The following is an 18,477-nucleotide window of genomic DNA, read 5'->3' as shown; positions in this document are numbered from 1 at the left end:
GAACAACCCCCCACCCCACCCCGAAAACCAAGAGATTTTTCCTATTCATTGGGCAACAGAACTTGACCTACGGTGGCATGACACTTTATCCCTCTTAGGATAAATATTTATACATTTCACTGCAAAAACATTAATGGGTTTGATTACTGGATGTTGCCCACGCTGGGAGATATGTCCCGTGTTACCTTTTTAAAATCTGAAACATCTTAAATTCTGAAGCACATCTGTTCCAAAGGTTTTGAAAAAGAGACTTGTCCCTGAAGAGATTAAAAAACAAGGATAAAAAAAACGAGGGAAAAGGAGATCCGTTAGAGCAGAATCCCCAACACTGGGTTTTGCTAAGCCCAGTAGCTCTCTAATTACCCTTGGTGTATTGTGAGATTCTCACAGAATTAAAAAAATGTAATCTGATTTCATTTTTTTAAAAAAAGTATATCCTATTATACTTTGCTTGCAAGAATAATTCAGAGATTAGGAACTGCTGACAGAGTCATCTAGCCTTAATTTTCTCTATTCTATGCTCATAACGACAGGCTCCCAGGCTCGGAAACCATACAAGGCACTGACAGGTGCAGGCTTCCACAAGATGAGTGACGCTCACAAAGCAGAGGTGATCTTGGTAGAGAGGGTCTGCAAGGCTCCCGTGAGTGAGCTGTGACATCCAGCAGTAGCAGAAGGTGACAGCCTCAGCGGGCACAGCAGCCCTTGCCTGGGTGAGGGTTTTCCTCCCATCGAACCATCGAGCCAGCTACAGGCAGTTCAGCGCTCCTTCCTCTCTCCGGGTTAAATGCATAGACTTCACAGGCTTTTTTATGCAGTTGGTGGTGGTTTCTCCAAAGGAATGTCCATAATGTCTGCAGCCTGTACTTTTTCTCTCGCCCATGGAATGACCCTGGTAATGGCTTTCTCCAGTCCCTATCATCGGAGGGAATTGTGGGCTGGCAGTGTCTGCCCTTTGCTTTGTTATATGTACCTGCCTTTGATTTTCAGTTACCTGCGATTTTCTTTTCATGGAGAACACCGGTAGGTTGAAGGATTAAGTAATACCATGAAGAACTTGAATTTCAAGAATATTTCGGGAGGACAGCTATTACCTTGGGCAGCGGGTGGGGTGGCAGAGGAGGAAGGCGTACTCTCTTCCCTTCCTGTCTGACGGGCTCTTCCACAAACTGTCCCCTTCCTTTCTTCCTCACTAAAGGGGTACTGGGCATCAGGCACGATGGTCATCAGTCCTAACTCTGGGATAAAATGGAGGCAAATGGTTTATAGCAGATAACCTGGACACCAGGTTAATCGCTGCAGTCTAGATTATCTGGAGGGAAGACAGCACATGGCCGTCAGCAATTAGCCTCCGAATCTAAAAAGAAAGAAAGAAAGAAACCACCATTCCCGTAATTAATAGCACAGCAGACAATCAGTATAATTACCATTTCTGTGAGAGAGTCCAGAATCAGGAGGAAAAGTGAAATTATTCAATAAGCTTGAGTGTGACAGGCACAAACCAAATTAAAGTGCTGAGGGTTAGACAAAGGGGACACGATAAATCAGAGGGAAAGTGAGCGTGTGACCTGTGCCCAGCCCAGCAGGCGTGCCTGGGCAGCTGTCACCCCAGGAGCCCTGCAGGCACAGGCTCACCTTTCCGGGGAGGAAGTGAAGGTGCAGGAAGTGCATAAATGGCTCTGGAAGCTCCTCATCGCCTGGTTACTGGAAAGCACAGAGGTCCATCTGGGTCACCCAGGCTTTCACTGGTATGGATTCTAAGGGCTGAGCAGTGAGATGGAAAAAACACAGCTGTGGAACACAGGGAGAGGGGATAACACGTGAACTCCTTCTTGAAGGGGAGATTGCCCCGGTTCACTCTGAACAACTAAAAGACTATGGCAGGATTATGTTCTACTCAAATAGCAATGTTCTTCCTGTGCAGTTCACAGAGCCTTCACCTCTCCAAAGAGTAAAAACAGAAAAGTCATTCTGAAGTGTTAGGCACGAATAGGCAGACGTGCTCCTCGAGTATCTGTTTAATAATCAGTCCTTTCCAGCAGCACTAAGATGAGTAAGCAAGGCTGAGTCTCCTCCAGAATCTTCAGTGAGGAGGGAGCAAGGTGCTACAGGGCACGAGGGCAAGATAACCCCCACTGGGGCACTGCTTCCCCATCTGAACGTGAGGGACGTACGGATGCCTCCTCCTCCCTCACACAGAAGGTATAGTTGAAGGTTGAGAGTCGTTATTAGTAATTTTTCCATGTTTTGCAAGTACTTTTACTCCAAAGGAGCATTCGTTTTGTGCATCACGGATTATTTCTTTAATGTTTCAGGAGTTACCAGTAAGAACATGAGACGTGAGAAAATATCTTACAAGTGTGTAGGCACTGAAAATAAAATAAGAAACTGCCTTTGTTGGTGGTTCACCTTGACTCATTCACTCATCTATTCATTCACTCAGGAGTCTGATGTGAGCCAGCAAAGGACTGTGCTGGGGCAGTGGGGGAGACCCAGGTCATGGGTCGGTCTTGGGGTTCTGCCCTTGAGGAGCCCCCAGACTGCTATAGGAAATAGTACAGGAGCAGCTCTAACAAAGTGTTTATAGAAAGCACGTAAAGAAATACGAGAGTTCCTAGGACTGAGAGAGAACATCCCGGCATTGATTCTACAACCAAAACACCTGTCAAACCTGTCCTCTTCTCTGCGTGCTACCTATGATCATCTAACCCTCCATCAGCTCCTGCCTGGACTACTGCAGTAGCTTCCTCATTAATCTCCCTACTTCCACTTGGCCCTCCATCCATTTACTGTCCATGCAGCAACTGATGGTCTTTTAAAAACGTAGATCAGGTCGTGGCCTCCCCTGCATAAAACTCTCTTGTGATTTCTTATTACATTTACAACACAGTTGAAACCCTCTATCCTGGGTGCAAAGGGCTTCACCTATCTCCCTGACCCTATCTTGTTCCATCCCACCATTGCCCACTCTGCTCCAACCTCTCAGCTTGGGTTTCCTGCAACACATAGCTCTCATTCCTGCCTTAGGGACTTGCCGCTCCCTCCTCGCGGAATGATCTTCCCCCACCCCGGTCTTCATGTAGTGGGCCCACTTTTGTCCTTCAGAACTCGGTTAAAATGCCACATCCTTGAACAGGCCTTCCCTGACCCTGAAAACAGCCCAGTGCCTTTTCTTTCATCACTTTATTCTAGATTTCTGTAATGGATTTGTCCCTAATTGGTGTTTCTACATTTATATTCTTATTTGTTTTTGTCTGTCCCTCCACTCCATTAGGAATATAAGCTTTGTATGGGCAAGTTTGTCTTGTTAATCATTGCATCTCCACGTTCTGGAACAGTGAACTTCCAGCAGATATTCATTGAATAACGAATAAATGTTAATCCAAGGAAGAGCATCAGAACAATTTCTGACAAATCAGTGTTAATAGCAAAGAAAAGTGGAGATGCAAGGGGCAAGGATAGGTATTTTCAGATATCTGAAGAAAACCCTGGAAGACAGTTATGAGGGTAGAACTAAGATCAATGGGCAGAAATTAGGAGGAGATAATTTCTGCTCAAAGTAAGGAGGACCTTTCTAGTAGTCCCAGTAACACAAACCTGGACTGGCCCCCGTAAGGGGCCGGGAGGCCAGAGGAGGGTTTGGGTGGGAGGAACGTTGTCCACGGGAGGCAGGCATCGGGTGTGGGGCTAGACTAGACAGCATTTAAGGTCCCAGTGGAGAGCCTGATTGCCTACGATTCTTGGATCTTCTGACAAGTCCTCCCCCCACGTCCTGAGGAAGCACTGCTTAGAGCGGGAAACCACAGATGGTCCAGCAAAATCCTGCTGGTGACTCAGTCTCTTTAGATAAAATAATGTACCTGCAGTCAAAGGATCAAAGAGGAAGTCCTTGGTCTTTGGCTAGGCCTCATTCATTCAAGATCCCAGTTTGACCAGCTTGTAGAGGCTCTAGGTCAGTAGCCAAAAAAGTATATGCAAGGAGACAGATGGTCATAACCTGATGAGCATTACTGGCAATAACCAGAGGCCTTCTGGGTTGGGAACGTACCGTGTCCATACTGCCCTGCCTCTTCCCGTCTCTGCAAGGCTTACAGAAGGTCTTGAAGTGTGGGATACAGAGTTAAGCTCTGGTGTGTGGCCTTCCTGGGGATGCATGTCATCCACTGGCTTGTTACTAAGGCTCAATTGCCAATGACATACAGACCCCAAGAGATGATTTAACTCCACTCTTGTCTCAAATCCCTTACCAGTGACTCATAACTTTCTCCCGACACCAGAGCAGCTGGGCTAGCCAGCCGGAGAGAAGACGTACAGATGTTGCTGGCTGGAGTTGGAGAGGGCTATGGGCCTCTCATCTGCAATCAGCGCAGAATGCTTCAGTGGGGTACAGAGTGGGGTTGCAGACAAGATGTCGGTGCGGACATCAGGTCTGTCATGGACCGTCTCTCATCCTTCAACACATGTGTGTCTTCAAGCAGAAGACACTGCAGCTCCTCTTCTTCTGCAACTCAGAGAAGTTTTATTTCTTTGGGGAATATTAGATCCTTAAGCCAATCCATCTGGAGAAGGTATGCGAGATAGTACTCTGGCCAGAACGTACCACCCACCCAGATGTCTGGGCTTAAAACAGATCTCAAATTTGAAAATTGTGAAAGGATGAGAAGATAAATGAGCGGGTGGAGGTGGGGGGCAAGGAAGAGATGATCTTTGTTTCTGAGAAAAGGATGTAGAACATCTAGATATTAAATTAGATTTGTTGATTATACACCAGAAAAGTATGAACTATATACGTGTGAAATTCTCATTAGAAATGGCTTGCTTAGGCAACATTTTGTACACTGAAGGCACTTGTTAAATATTTGTTGATATTGATACAAGTGGCTTTGAGTATTTTTAAATATCAGTGCACTGAGTTCTATAGTGATTTGAAAAGAGGCAGATTTTTAAATGAAAATTGAAGCACAAGTCAGGACTGACTGACTTTTTTGAATTGTGAGTGTTTCAGTTCTGTTACATATGCAACTACTAATAGTGGTTGTCTCTGAGGGAGAAGGACTGGAGGTCAGATGTGGGAGAGAAACTCACTTTTTAGGCTGTACCCTTTTATGTTTGTTTGAATTTTTTTCTTATGTATGTGTTTCATTTTTGGAACAAAACAAAACTAGTTATTTTTTTAAATCTGTGTCTCCAGAGGCAAACCTGGAATGCAGGCCTGCTGCTACCTGCCAATTCCCACAGTTTTTCCCAGGATCCCCTCCACTCACAGTATGTTCAGCCAGTGGTCATGTTCTGGAATACAGGATGAGGGTGAGGGACGTTTATAGGCATTGTAGTGTCAGTAGTGGTAACTTCATCTGTGACCCAGATGGATATATACAGTGGCTGGTAGTTTTCACAACACCATAAACCCGCCTGTGTGCCATACGAATGGCTGCCTAATTTATTAGCTTTCAAATAAAAATGTAACCAGCTCAGTAAAGCAGGACATAATGAAGTCAAATACAAAGAATCAGATGAGCTCAAAGCAAAAACCCTTCATATTTGAAATTTTATTTTCCATAAGGAAGAGTACAGGGCTGCGTATGGGAACTTATTTTTCCTCCACTTGCATGTTCATATCTGGGCAGGCTCCTGCCCCCATGTCCTTTGGCATCATTGCCCTCTCTTGGCGTTCATGTCCCATGGCAAAGGAAGGCCAAAGGCTGCTTCTGAAGCATGCCCAAAGGATGCCCAACCTTTTAGAAGTGGAATGAGTGTTCTCTTCTGGGAATGGTCACCTTAGTCTCTCCCAGAATGACTTCTCCCAGAGAACAGAGGTCACTGACTAGAGAAAGCAGGAGACTGCATCAGAAGAGCGATGAGGGCTGAGTGGAGAGGTACCCACTGTCCTGGCATATGATGGATGGAAAGTGTCCTTCACCCTTATCCCAGCACCCCTCTCCGGGGAGCGAGCTACAAAGGGCAGCCTCCTCCTTGCACTTCTTCTCACTTGTTTACTCAGCAAACACCGAGCTAGGTGCTGAGATGGGGGCAAAGGCTTGTTTCTTCCTTCCTTGGTTCCCCTTCTCCCGAGAGCCTATTTCAACCACTGTGAAGTTGCTTCTCCTGTTGGGTGGGTCACATTACGCTCCTCTTCTTGGGGCTCTAGGTTTCTCACTGGGGTGGGAGACAGTAGTTTCTGATTTGAATTTCAACTCCAACTTGAACCTTGGAGGCAAGTGCTACCTCTTGGGACACGCACGTTCTCTTTTCCACACTCCACCAGTACCTGCTGCCCTGTCTGTAGCTAAATGCGAAAATGGACCATACTGTGGCCATAAACCACTGGTTTCCAAACTTGCCTACACATTGGAGTCACCTGGAGAGCTTCAAACGTTAAGGATGCCCGTGTCCCACACCCAGAGACTGTGACTGAATTGGCCTGGGGGTGTGACCCGTGCTTTGGAAATTTTAGTAGATCCCCAGGTGATTCAAGTGAGCAGACAAGTTTGGGAACCGCTGATATAAACACAAATGGTATCCAAATTACAATCGTAATCCCTTTCATTCCAATGCCTTCAGCTACAGCCAGGGATAATTAATCATGATTCAAAAAACTTGCATTTGTGCCAGCCACATGGAGTGGCTTTTAAAATATCCAAGTTTATTTTGTGCCCGCCTACCCTCATGCCAAACCACTAGCAAAATATAATTTAATCCATTAAAAATTACAGGGAGCCCTGCAGAAACTTCTTCTCCAGCATGGGGCCTGCAAAGTATTTTTAATGTAAACACAGACAATAGGTATGTTCCCTTTTGTAACAGAGTTGAAATAAAGCAGATCTAATTAACCCACCCAGATGCTATGCAGTAGAGGCCATGTGAACACTGCGTTAGGAAGCCTGTCCTGCAGCCTTATCAGAACGGCTTTTCTCTTCGACAGTGCCCTGGTAACCTGGGAAATATAAATTTTGATTACTAATTGCTACATTGTTAGTAACTGACTATATATCATCAGGAGCTGGTCACCAGTGTCAGCCTAGACTTAATTATCTCAGCTGAAGAGAAAGTAACCCTCTGAAAGAACTGTTTTCCAATTAAAGCAGCATAGAATACGTGATTTGTCTCTCTGGCGATATCCAATTCATGGCCCTTTTCATGTTACTTGTATTGTCTTCTTTTCCTCATTACAAGCTCAGAGTTGTGCATCTTGGGCTCCCTAACAAGAAACACATATATATCAAGAGGGCAGCTGTCAGACCTTTGAAAAAAATCATCGTCACCACCAAAAACACAATAGTTATTACAGAGTTTCCACTAGCAAATGCTACAGCTAAGATTAAAGACAGCTTTCAGCATATCCACTTATTTTCACAGGTTCCTAACCTCAATAGAATATGTGTATGATTACTTGTACACACACACACACCCACATACTTAATTTTTAGAAGATACTCTTTAGGGGTCAGATGTTCTATGCTTTATCTTAGCTATTGTTTCAGTGACAAGGACAACATTTTTATAATAATACGAGAAAAAATATTTGGGGTAAAATCCCAGGCAGTACTATCTCTTTAACTCTTCATCTTCCGTATCTTGTTTGTTTTTACTGCTGTTAATTTGTTATTTATCCCCACCGAATGTGTGCCCACTTGCCTATCAAGGCAATTCTTTATCCCAGGAGAAAGTATGAGTTTGTCTCTCTGTGACTAACTCGACCCTGACCATGCCATAAACAAAGGCTTAGAAGTCTGGGTTGTTTCAGAAAAGATTTATTGAGCACCTGCTGTGTGCCAGGCACAGGTATATTCTAGTGGGTTTCCAGCCCATTCCTTCCGTTAATGGCTACGTGGCCGTGGGTTGGCTATTTAATCTCTGTAAGCCTCTGGTTCTTGTAAAGTGGAACAGTGATGCTTTCTCTTCAACCGGTTGTGGTTAGGACTTAAAGCCCCTGGGCCCTGAAGAGGTGTTTAATATATGCTTCCATTTTCTTCTCCATCCCCTTTGTGCTTGGGGGCTGGCATTTGGAAACTCTAAGTATCTTCAGGTTTCAGCATTTTCAATTTTGTATACTGTACTTATGCATCACTTGTTTCCTAAAAACACTTCCTGTTTGTAGTTTCAATTTTCCCCTTTCCCTAAAACTTCCCAACCACACATAACCTTCTGTGTCTTGCCTTGGAGCTGCCCGCATTTTGATTCACTTATGCATTGCTGCCATTCTGAGAAGACAGTAATTGCAGTTTGGTACTTAACCAAAATGTCATGGAAGTTTAAATTACTTCTTTGGGGGAGGGAGTGCTGTACTTTTTTTGATGCATTTTTTCAGGGCCATGCCATTATAAAAAGGAAGAATAGCCTATGGTCACTGGTGTTAGTCATTATCTACTAGTCTCATAACCCTCTCCCCAGCTACTTTACAAATACCTCAAAGGAAGGAGCCCTTTTATAATAGACAGTACATTGAGCATTTATTGTCTATATTGATGAACAAGGTAGTGTCTCAGGCACTGTGGCCAGTACAAAAATGAGGGATGGCTAATGTACAAGAACTTGGAAGGAAGCAGCATTAAGAACATTTCTGGAATCCTCTCACCTAGCATTTCTTGGTGAGTGCCCTGCCCTAGTGCCTTGGCTTCCCTGCCTGTGCCCATTATTGGTTTTTCTTCTCTCCTGTCAGTCCTTTGTGTCTGTCTTGCACTGCTCTTCCCTCCACTAGGGGTGGTTTCTTTTTTCCCCCAGTGTTTTCCTCATTGCCATCCCCCCCAACTCAGCCAACTTCTCTATCCCATTCTTTTTTCTGCCTTGGGAATTCCTACCTTTTCCTTAAGACACTCTTCAAATATCACCTCCTCGTGAGGTCTTTCCTGAACTCCACTGACAGTTAATTACTAATGTCTCTCTTCTTTCTTCCACATGAAAGAGTTCTGTCATAACAAACTGACATTATTTGTTTACTGATCTGCCCACACCACTAGACAGTGAACTCGGCAAGGGCTAACAAAATAACAGAGGTTTGATGGATAAATAAATGGATCAATGAATGAATAATCGAATACACAATCTCTGTCCCCAGAGGATTTACAATTTATGGGGGAGACATATGTCAGTAACGAACTGCAAAGTAAAGTACAAATACAAGTGTACTATAAGGAAAATGCCACACATTTTGAGTTTTTCCAGAAAGGCTTAGATTTACTTGCTTAGTTCACTTCATAATGGATTGGAGCCATGAAGCAGTTACTGTAGATTGCACCTGACCTTCTTTTTTAAAGGCCTTAGTCTAGCTGGCCTCAGAAACCCTGTTATGTATACATGCCCTGGTAACACACAGCAGCAGACTAACACAGCCTTGGCCTTTCTATTTGCAAATACAGGCTCTTGAAATATACGTGAAATGTAAGACGCTGGTATTCGCACAGTGACATGAACACCTCCATATTCTATGAAATCCCTGACCTAGTTACACTGCTGAAAGCACAGCTTAAGTGCATGTAATGCCCAGCACGTGGAAGAAATTGTTATCTTGAGAAAAGTAAATTTTGCATTCCCCAAGTTCTGTATTATTAAATCTGTGATCTTAATATTACATTAGAGTAGACATTTTATTCAATTATATGGACAATGAAATAAGAACTGAGAAAGAGGTAGCTGGCCCAGATTCCCCTGGGTGTGAAAGGATGATATTTATTTTATCTACTTCTGACAATGAAGTTTAAACTGTTACATAAAGCTCCTACCAGCAAAATATCAATTCAGACAGAGGTTAATTCTTCAGTCATACTTGGCTTTCAACATTTTGTCATCAGAACTAAGCAGTTGAACATTTCTGCCCTAAAAATGGGTGGAGTTGGATCTTCCAATATGCTGGATCAAGAAAATTGAACGTGGCCAAGAGCTGACTATTGCCAAATTAAACAAATGGATTTGGGGCTTGCTCAATAAAATAAACTGTTTCTAATGATCCAATGCATGGAAATATAGGGGCTTTTTTTTTCTATATGGAGGGAAATATTTCTCACCAAAGTACTTTCAGAAAGTGATCTTTTATACCCAGTAGGCCATGAAAAGGTGAAAGTATAAATGAGGTTGGAGGAGGAATTCTTCTCCATCTTCCTCCTGCGAGCTGATGTTGTAGCTCTGTTCTAGGAGAAAGGGGTAGGGAACGTGGACTGTTTCATCTGCCCTTGTCAACCAGTTGGTTCTAATGAAGTCTAATGATTAGTCTTAGATGGTCTGTTAACTGCATGGTGTGAAAGTCGGTAAGAACCTTCAGTTAAAAGTCAACCCTGAGACCACAAAACCTTAGATAAGCTTAAATTCTAACATCTAAAGAGCTCTCAACTAATCTGTCTAACAGGCTGAAATCCAACTCAAGTGTCATTAATTTAATAACACTCAAGTCTAAATGCCACAAAGGAAAAGCTTATTAAAAATGAACAACTTAGAGAACAAAAAAAGGGAGGGGGAGGGAAATGAGGATTTTTTTTTTTAATTAACAACTTCTTGCAGGATATAAGTTGCAGGTATCATTTCCTTTAGGCCAAATCATTTAAGTGAATCTAGTTGTAAAGCAGTTTGCACTCTCCAGGATCACTAGAGGTTAAACACCTAATCAACAAATGCGTAGCCTTTTTTATCGCTTCCCTTTCCTTTCTTCATTTCCTTTCTTAACAATTGGATACTATTCCTGAGTGATTAACATAGCACATGATCTCTTTCTCATTTTCCAACTTCATCCTTTGAAACCAAAAGTGAATTAACAGTCCTTCGTAAACTTCCTGCCATGGTTCTCACTTGCTTACGGATGTGATGTGGCTTTCTGGAAATGCCCAGTTAAAGGAGAGTGCGTCCACATAGACTCCAGTACCCTGCTGATCTGTCCCTCTCACCTCACCCCCATCCTTCCATCCTCATTTGCCTTTACAGTATGGAGCTGATACTGCAGAAGCGGCCGATTATCAGGAAAGCCAGCTCAGGTAAATTAACTTAATGAAACAGATAACTCTGTGTATAAGTATACCTTTGAAACTGACTAGGCTCAAATATCCACTCAGCTAATGAGCCTGCGATAGGACCCTGGCAGAGGTGTAATCCTTCTGCCACTAAAAGCCTTTCCACAGCCCTGCATCCTATCTTTCTGTCCGAAAACTAGGCAGGAGCTTAACAGCTGCCAAGCCTCCAAAATGCAAACAGCAGCAGTTGCCTATCTAAGTTGTGATTGATGGTGCACAAAAATACACAGCTACTTCATAGTTATTCTGGCCCGCAACAAATTAAGGATCTAAACCTTTGTGCTAGGCAGATAGCCAGTATATCGTGGGGGACTGCTGTGACTCTATAATTATATCCAGCCTGATAATTATCCATTCCACCGCTGTGAATGGCCAGTACCCAGGGACTTTAATTTCGCTGTCCCCCTCCACCAGTTAATGCCTGACCCTGTGTCACTTTGACTGTGAAAGACGCTGAAGGAGACAAATGAGTTTTTCTCTGACTACGTTAAATTAACTAATGGATTCTGATTGTGAAACTGGCATCATAATAACAAACCAAGGCTCTGCCAGTGCTGGGTGGACATGTAGACAGTCTCTAAGGGTGTTACTAACCTCAGGCATTAAAACAAAACAACAATAAAACCAAAAAAATCTGGCGAGTGTGAATGTAAAGAACCTATTTAGTGTGACTAGTGATTAACGAAATACTTTATATTTCAACCCGTTATTTTGGTATCTGAGACACATCTACAAGAGAACTGTTGTAGGGCCTAAAACTAGGGATTAAGTGACCAGTTTTAATCGGCATTTCCCCCTTTTCTTTGAGTGCTTTTGTTTTCCTAATCACAAGGTGGCTGTAATTCAATATGGCTGCACATCCATTTGCGCTAAATGTAAATCTTGAATATCTTAGACTGAAAATAATCACTGTTTTCATTGCTTTCATTCTAATGTAAAAGGCACTATTGCTTCCAGTAATTGGTAAAGGACATTATAGTCTGTCCAATAGGGTAATTGTACAGATTCCAGTGTTGTAGCTATACAGACACTCCCTGTTACACATGGTCTTAATTTTTAATATGTATTTTTCGTTTAGTTCACTAAAATAGTATGGGTTTCATATTCGTGCAGCTGAAAAGATAAATGTCCTTTCCCATGTCCCCATCACTAGTCTGTGTGTTCTGGGAGGTTAAAAAACTGTAACTCATCTGTTCCGTACCGTATTAAGAGTGAAATTTGGCAATCTAGATGTGAATTCATTTCCAAAAAGAAACAGAATCTGGTAAGTTTTTGTCTTTTAGAGGAAGGAATATTTTAGAAGCTTAACTTATTTTAAAAAAGACTCATACTGATTTTTTAAAAAAGACAAAATTGTATATAATTTTATTTAAACCCTTTGGACTTCTGAAGAGTAAAAAGCCCATATTAATCTAAGAATTTTACTTTTGGGAACAGGATACTGAAAATGCAGAAGTCATGGAATCTTTCTTAATCAGTGACCAAAAATACCTGTTTACCTTTATTGTAGGTGCTATATTTTCAGAAGGGTTCCCTCTGCCCAAGAGGAATTTATTTTTGCAAAATAATAACATTTTATTGTGTTTACCATGTGTCAGGCTCAGCGCTCTTTATGTGTTATGACTCATTTCATCCTCACAACATCTCCAGACAGATGCTATTATTATCCCCATTTTACAGGTCAGGAGACTTCCTAAGGTCACACACTAGTAAGTGGGGGAGCATGGATTTGAACCCTGGGCAAGCCGACTCCAACGCCTATTCTTCACTACTGTGCATACTGCCCTCTAATCATAGTCATTTCCTAAATATTAAATTCACTAAACATTTAATAAGTGCCTATTAGTCTAAGTGCAGGGCATCGTACTGGAGATTGGGGCTTAGAAATGGGAGGGTCTAGAGTGAAGAAAAGTGGGGACAAAGTTTTAAAAAAACATTCTTCCTACAATTCTGTCGGTCAGATGGACATGACTCAATGACTTTAATTTGATGTTTTAAATCCTGCCTTTCCCAGTTGGCCTTTCAGGCTGGGGAACTGTGGGACCCAGAGGCTAGTGTCAGAGGCACTTGGGTCTCTCGGGTCATGCCCGGCCCAGTCGACCTGTGTAAAGGCCCTCCTTTGCCACTGGAGACATTTACAGGGTTACCCTCCTAAAGGCACCCACAACCTGGTGGTAAAAGTCCTCACCTACGTCACATCACGGTGCCTTGTTATTTTCCCTCAAACTCCAGTGGACATCAGTCACAATGCCTTTGGATGCAGTTGCTTTGAAACCACTGGCTCTTAGCACCCTGTCACACATAAGCCAATTGTTAAAGTGTCATTAGCAGAGACCCAGACAGATGACAGGTGTAAACAGTTTATAATTTACAAAGTGCAGGGTCAGGTTTCTCCACGCCCTCTGCCAACAGCTCACAAGCACACCTTAGCTTGGCCCTGTGTATGCACTGTACACATTTTTACAGGACTGTTTTTAAATAAATCCCATGTCGTGCCTATTTAGTAACCTTTTGGCCATTTGAATCCCTCTGACTGTTCGTGCAAACTATGCAAAGCTATTGGTTAATTTTGAAGTTAACATTTCAAAACGTCCTGTCAACTAAATAAACGCATGTGCCTTGGAATACTCTGAATGGACTGTCTTTCGACTCTGTGCTGTGGATTTCCTTCTTTTCTTTTTCCTTTTTTGAACCTGTGGTGCTCTTGTGCATTGGAGATGGCAGGTTTGTAATGACTAGCTTTTAAAGAGACTGTCCATTTGTTGCTCCGTGCACAGATGTGGGATTTCTGACGCCTTTTTAGTTGGTCCTACTGAGCTGCCTTCTGCATTTTTCAGTGCTGACATGTCTCAGTAAAACTTTGACTAACTGGAATACTTAGGGGAGGGGGGTTCTGGCTGAATGATTTCCTGGTTAAACTGAAAGTTATTTAGAAAGCTCTTGTTATTGAAAATCTTTCCAAAGTACATCAGCACGCTTTTCTCTGGAGTGAGGCAGCACTGCTGGAGAAAAATTGTACATAGCCGTTTGGAAGGGCTGCAGACAAATTTAGCAACACTGCTAACTGCTCTCCAGTCCTTTCTCTTACTCGAAAGCAGCCCCTGTCTGGATTGACGAGGCAGTTCAGATTGCAGACCCTTACTACCCTCTTCAAAACCTCTTTTCCCTGTCTAGGTGGAGGCCCCACTTCCTACCGGGGGCGTAAAACCAAGGCCAGGTGGCCTTCAGCTCTCTCTTTCCCGTCCTCACACACCTCCAGGCTTCCCTCCCTCGGGTTTCCACTTGCCTTCAAGACTCATCCCTCCTTCACCTAGTTCCACATTCATTATTTCCACCCTCCCCAAGGAGGCTGCATCTCTTGGGCCCTTTCTCTGGAAGTTTCATTCTCTCCCAACCCACTGACACAGCCATTAACACGCCTGTCTCCCTACTCCAAACAAACCTTTGTCTCCATCTGTCCTCCCCTTGAAGGCCTTAACCTTCATTGCCAGATGCCTCGCCCGGGTTGGTACAGCTCCAACCCGCGTTTACCTCACGACCTCCATCCGCTCCCCAGTGATCTGTTTCCCCTCGCCTGTAACTCCACCGGAGCTGCTCTTCGCAAAGGCCACCAGGGACTAGCTCCAGAATCCAGTGGCTTTATGTCAGCAAGCCTTGTCGATTCTTCCTGAATACAGCTAGAATTCCTTCCCTTCTTTCCACCTCTGCTGCCACCTCTGTTCTGCTGACTGCGTATGGAGCATGAATCGGGTCTTAACCCGCTTCACTGCTTCCACCGCACTTGGAACAAAATACAGGCTTCCTGGACCCACAGCCGTGCACGCTCAGCTCCTGAGAGCCCTGTTGCCACATTCCAGCCAGGCCAGCTTCGGGGTCCTCAGATGTTCTAGAGCTCCTTCTTGCCTGGAGCTGTTTTCCCTCTACCTGGAGAGCTCTTCCCCCTGGCCTCCCTGGCTTGCTCTTCCTCCTCCTGCAGGCCTTAGTTCAAATACTACCTCCTCTGAGACCTTCCGTGACCAAACCATCTGTGTGGGTTCCTGACACCCCCTCCTCATCACAGCGCTCTTTTTCACGCAACCCCGTTCTTTCCCTTCGTGCTGCTGACCACAGGCTGTCGTGGGCGGTGTACTCACTTGCTCACTGGTCGGGTTATCTTTTGTGGCCACTAGACTTTGAGCTCATGAGTTCTTGGATCATGTCCTTTTTATTCACCACTAGACACCCAGTGCTGACCTTGCACTGGGAACACAGTTACTGAATGACTGAATGAACAAATGAAGACTCTCTACTTTTACAACAGAGGGCCTTTCTAGAAGGTTACAGAAGCCTCACCAAAGATGTAACTCAATAAAGAGCAACTGACGAAGTTCACATTTTCAGCTTTCTAGCGTTGGAAATGCTGTACTCATCTTTACCTATACGTAAACCAGGCCCCTCAGCCGGGAGGGGAAAAGCACTCAGCATCATACAAATACACGTGCTGCTGTAAGAAGACGAGAGTCTAGAGAAAAGCACAGACATTGTGTCGAGAGCAGGGACTCGGGTGCCCTGAAGGAAGGAAGGAAGGAAGGAGGGCAGCGTGGACTATGTGGGTATAAGTCCTCTGCCCTGGGAGGCTAAAGTTAGACCAAGCAATAAGGTCATTGACCTGGCTGGGCCACAGGGAAGCTGGGTAGCAAGTGGGATGCAGATCTGCAAGTCTGCACAAATGCAAACTTGGCTTTGCAGCGGCTAGAGGGAGAGCACAGGAAGGATCTGGGTGGAGACACATAGAAATTGCAGCGATGAGCAAAAGCTTGCGGCATAAGGAGGCTGTTGTGAGTGAGCGGCAGGAATTCTGTGATGGGCGCGTGATCTTGGATTTTGAACAAGATGAGACTGTGATCCAGGTAATATCACAGTTATTCTGACTTTATATCCAATCAGAAACACAGGTAATTGGGTTGTCGATGTTTCTAATATTCGATGGGAATGTAAACTGCAGGAATAAAGGCTGCTGACAACCTGAGGGAGATGATGAAAGCAGCCCCATCAGCTGGGGCTCAGCTGGAGTCATAAAGCATTCCCATGCACACTGGCGTCCTGCGCGGTCCAGGGGGGCCCACACACCCTGAAAAGTGGGGCTGATGCTGAGCTGAGGGAGAAGTTGGAAATACGCAGCACCTTTCAACAAATGTTCAGCTTTTAAACAAGTCATGTTAATAACAGTAGGAGCAGAGTTTCTGCTTAAGACTCCTCCCATAGACGATTTTGTAAAACAGGTTACACCCACTCCCTCGATTTTTCTCCAAGCCAGATCTTCCTATACTGAGACTGTTGACAGCAGGGGACTTCTGTATCATTCTAAAGCAAGAGGATGCGGTAGTCATTTTGCATGGTCCTTAAGTTTTTAGGCATTAAAAAAAAAAAAAAAAACTATTAAAAAATTAAATGCCAATACTAAATAACTCAATCCTATATACCTATACCTAATCCTATAACTCATACCTATATAGGAAATGATTTCAAATAAAGATTGATTTCAAATAAATGATTTCAAATAAAGTCCATCTGGCTTTTAGTTCACCCAGCCCTGTCTTCCCGCAGGGAACAGTCATTTCCTCTGCATAGACCGGTTCTCCAGAATCATCAGTTAGAAAACTCACCTTAGGCAGTGAGGAAGCAGCAACCAGCACCAGTAAAGTTGCCTTCCTCTTCCCCCACCCCCCTGTTGCAATTAGATTCGTTTTTTGGTATTATTTTAAGAGTGACTGGAATTTAATTTTAGTTAGGAAGAGCTGGGCCCATTGTTTACTTACAAACAAACAGAAGAATCCTCTCCCCGGCACTAGAGTCCCTGCTTGGCTGGTTTTAAATAGATGAGGCTGACCAGATATTTACCATCAGCTTGGTGAAGAAAGAGACATTGTCCTAGGGAGCCAGAGTCCTGGGAACTCAGTTCACACAGTGATGCATTGCTAACTGGGTGGGGACTAGGACCAATCAGAGTCTCACTGTACATTTCACGGAGGTGGGACCGAAACAGGAAAGGAAAAAGTCCCCAAGTGTCAGCATGTTGGGAAGACATGGTTGCAATAATATTGTGAAACAAACGCTGGCTGGCAGACAACAACCGATAACAAACTGCAAAATGCTTATTGGGCTTTGACCAAGAAAAAGGCCCCCAGTCTTTCTGAGGACACTGGCAAAAATCCCAGGTCCTGCAACTCCTGACGAGCTCCCTGAGCAGTGTTTCCTTCAGGTACTGCATTGTCAGCAGCGAGATGTTCTCAGCAGTCAAGGAACAGCTGCACAATGATAGCAGCCTCTGAATGGTCCAAGAGCTTTTTATTCAGCCCTTGTGTGGTATAAAAAAAAACAACAAAAAATAAAAAAAACACCCCAACTGGTATTCTTTTGTGCTTTACAAAGGCAGTACTTTTCTGGCTCCAAGTTCAAGACTCATGGGCTATTAGGAGAGGCATGATAGACAATGTATTAGCATGTGTGAAAAAGAATAGGCGTTCCTAAAAATCAAGTCCATAATAAGAGCAGCCCAGTATTTGGAACACCTACCTAGTCAGAAGCATTTCTAGCAGCAGTTAGAAGGTAAGCATTCTGATTCATGTGCTTTTGATGAAAATCTTTTGGCAATAGTCACACACACACACAAACACACACACAAACACACACACACACGCGCGCGTGCTCACTCGAAGATCTATCGATAGGAAACTATAGCAGGTATTCATAATAAAGGTATTCCTTATGTAGGGTGGTAATCGAAGCTAGAATCACAGAAAAATTAGAGCTAAGAAATCATCTAACAGTATCTCAGGCTGCAGAGAAGAAGAAGCCTTCTTCCAGAAGAATAGGTTTCTGGAGAAGTTAAATGACTTGCCCGAAGACACAGAGATACTTCATAAGGAAACTTTCACATGCCCTGCATGTGAGACAGTGTTTAGGAGTCGGCGGAGACCAGATCATGGATTTTGCCATCAGTCCAGTCTGGGCTTGGACGCCTAGCACTGCTCATTTCCAGTTGTGTGACCTAGGGAAGCATGCTTTTACTCTTCAGAATCTCAACTAATTTAACTAAAAAATGGGGATCATAGTAACAGGTGCCTTTAGGGTTGCTGCTCGGATTAAGTGAACAAATAGCATGCACTAAAAAAATATTGGTTGCTATGATTGTTGATATTATTATTTTTTAAAAATTAATTTATTGGCTGCATTGGGTCTTCATTGCTGCGCATGAGCTCTCTCTAGTTGCGGCAAGTGGGGGCTACTACTTGTTGCGGTGTGTGGGCTTCTCATTGCAGTGGCTTCTCTTGTTGCGGAGCACAGGCTCTAGGTGTGCTTCAGTAGTTGCAGCACGCGGGCTCAGTAGTTGTGGCTCGCAGGCTCTAGAGTGCAGGCTCAGTAGTTGTGGCGCACGGGTTTAGTTGCTCCGTGGCATGTGGGATCTTCCCAAACCAGGGCTCGAACCTGTGTCCCCTGCATT

The 18,477-nt window shown here is 43.9% G+C and overlaps 1 protein-coding gene across 2 annotated transcripts in view; it reads right to left on the bottom strand.

The window, feature by feature from the left end:
• Positions 1–18,477, bottom strand: part of SEMA6A (semaphorin 6A) — a 128,314-nt gene that overhangs the window by 71,967 nt on the left and 37,870 nt on the right. The window contains exon 2 of one of the 2 annotated variants that reach the window (XM_082455730.1): positions 1,636–7,198. The exons of the other annotated variant lie outside the window; for it this stretch is intronic. The gene's annotated coding sequence lies outside the window, so the exon portion shown is untranslated. The remainder of the gene's footprint in view (positions 1–1,635; positions 7,199–18,477) is intronic. 2 annotated transcript variants of the gene reach the window in all.

Source organism: Balaenoptera physalus (assembly GCF_965194825.1).
Source record: "Balaenoptera physalus genome assembly, chromosome: 3".
NCBI lineage: Eukaryota > Metazoa > Chordata > Mammalia > Artiodactyla > Balaenopteridae > Balaenoptera > Balaenoptera physalus.
This window is presented reverse-complemented; position numbering and strand designations above follow the sequence as displayed.